The 2,323-nt window shown below is 31.0% G+C and overlaps 1 protein-coding gene across 3 annotated transcripts in view; it reads right to left on the bottom strand.

Moving 5' to 3' along the window:
* LOC107744730 (uncharacterized protein C15orf52-like) overlaps positions 1-2,323 on the bottom strand; it is a 39,235-nt gene that overhangs the window by 12,196 nt on the left and 24,716 nt on the right. The window lies entirely within an intron of this gene.

Below are 2,323 nucleotides of genomic sequence, written 5' to 3'. Positions count from 1 at the left end.
TGCCTGACTAAGTATTGATAGTTGTGTAAATACTGTCATACTAACAGCTGTCTGAATTATTTTGGTTGATTGTAATCTATTACATACCTTTCTATCAAAGTTATCTGACATTATCAAGCTGAATTTGTTCTGACACAGTTTAACTCTGAGTTCTTGTCATATTTTATTACCATTTTCTAAACTATAGCGAATAAACTGTGATAATGTGAGAAATGTTGAAGGTGTCTGAATATATTTTGGTTTGACTGTATCTATTTGATAAATGAAGTTAACCAACTAACATTATATATACTCTTTTGGTTTCTGTACCCAATATTTAAAAAATTTACAAATGCAATAAAAATATTGGTATCGGTACTCGGTATCGGCAAGTACCAAAAATAAAAGTATCGGTATCGGGCGAGTACTGGAAAAAGTGGTATCGGTGCATCCCTAATTTTTACCATGATTTTCAGAAAAATATCAGTAAAAAGTCATTCATAGAATCATTAGATTACATTAAAAGACTATTTAGGGATCACATTCCAGCTGCCAAATACGGATTAATTGTCATTTTAACTCTTCGCCACTATACTTTAAACCACTAGATTTTACCAATTTGTCAAAAACAAGATTTTAATCATTTAAAATACGATACAATTTAGCTTGATCACCTTTTCTTTTATATATTTTAATAAGTACAGGTCAGAATAAGTATGTTGTTTCATTTTTACATAACACTGAATGACGATGGAACATCTTTTGACATTTTATTTGCACAACATTATACCATTCAAAAGCTTGGAGTCAGTATAATTTTTTTGAGAAAGAAAATATAGAAATTAATACTTTTATTTAGCAAGGATGCTTTAAATTGATCAAAAGTGATGATAAAGACATTTATAATGTTAAAAAAAGATTTATATTTCAGATAAATGCTACGGAAGTCCTAAGAAGCCATTGGTTATTAATATTTTTCTTTCTTGTTTTCAAGTGATCACGACTTAATATTTTCTCAGGATTTCGACATAATGGAAGCTGTTTTTTTTTTTTAACAATGATTGTTTGATTTGTTTGATCTACTGTTGCTATAGTAACGAACGCAACGAAGCACATAAGATAGACTTACTGTATTAGCCTCAATCACTGTTGATATTTTTTTTCCAGAGACAGTACGCTAAACATTTTGTTTGCGTAATTAACATGTTTAAATGGTCAAAGCAACACCGCAAACACAGGCGGAGCGCCTTCAGACGGATGCAGAGAACTATTCTAAAATCTTTTAGAGCTGCTTGGATTGAACTCACTTTATTTTAATTTTGTTTGAAATAAAATTATATATAATTTAATTTGTAATTTTTAGTAGTCATGTAGGATATGCTGTGACTGATATAATGTGTGTTAAAAGCTTGGGATGCTGTTTGAAAAGTGTGTTTGTGTGTGAGAGAGAGAGTGTGTGTGTGAGTGTGTGTGTGTGTGTGTGTGAGAGAGTGTGTGTGGTTTCCACAAAGAAATGTACAAAAGATTACAACACTGTAGAACATCACTGAATTAAATGAGACTATACACTTTACATATAAATCACATTTCTTATCAATATACATTTAATGATTAACAATAAAGATTAAAAATAAGGAAAAGATACACATTACAAATACGTTGTTGAAGCTCGTCCTAGATTAACACAACATCCCCGCTTATTAACTAACAATCAAGTACTTCAGAGATGCACAAATAAAGATATAGGTGCAAACAGAATACTGTGACGTCAACCTTGGTTTTAATAAGCAGTTAGTTTATGAAACAGAACGTGGTGGTGAAACTCATGCATCTAGCAAGAACTTAACGATACACAAAATAATATTGATTCAAGCATTTAACATTTATTAATTAATTAAATGTCAGTAATGAACAATAATGCACAAATTATAGCGATCACGAAGAAGTTCTAATTCTGTCCCAAACGCATACAGTAAAGAGGATATACAGTAAACAACACCATCAGTTATAATCAGGTCTATACTGCCACCTGTTGGCACAGTTGTGTAACTTGGAGAACAACTTTCGTTATGTCGAGATCACGAGAAAACAAGAAAGAAAAAATATTAATAATCCATGGCCTCTTAGGACTTCCGTAAAATGCTGCTCTTCTGAACTTTCTATTCATCAAAGAAACCTGACAAAATTGTACTCCGCTGTTTTCAACATAATAATAATAATAATAATAATAATAAATGTTTTTTGAGCTGCAAATCAGCATATTAGAATGATTTCTGAAGGATCATGTGACACTGAAGACTGGAGTAATGATGCTGAATACTCAGCTTTGATCACAGAAATAAAT

Source organism: Sinocyclocheilus rhinocerous, unplaced genomic scaffold (assembly GCF_001515625.1).
Source record: "Sinocyclocheilus rhinocerous isolate Xijiao unplaced genomic scaffold, SAMN03320098_v1.1 scaffold5276, whole genome shotgun sequence".
Classification (NCBI taxonomy): Eukaryota; Metazoa; Chordata; class Actinopteri; order Cypriniformes; family Cyprinidae; genus Sinocyclocheilus; species Sinocyclocheilus rhinocerous.
Note: the sequence above shows the minus strand (reverse complement) of the source record. Positions and strands in the feature narration are given on the sequence as shown.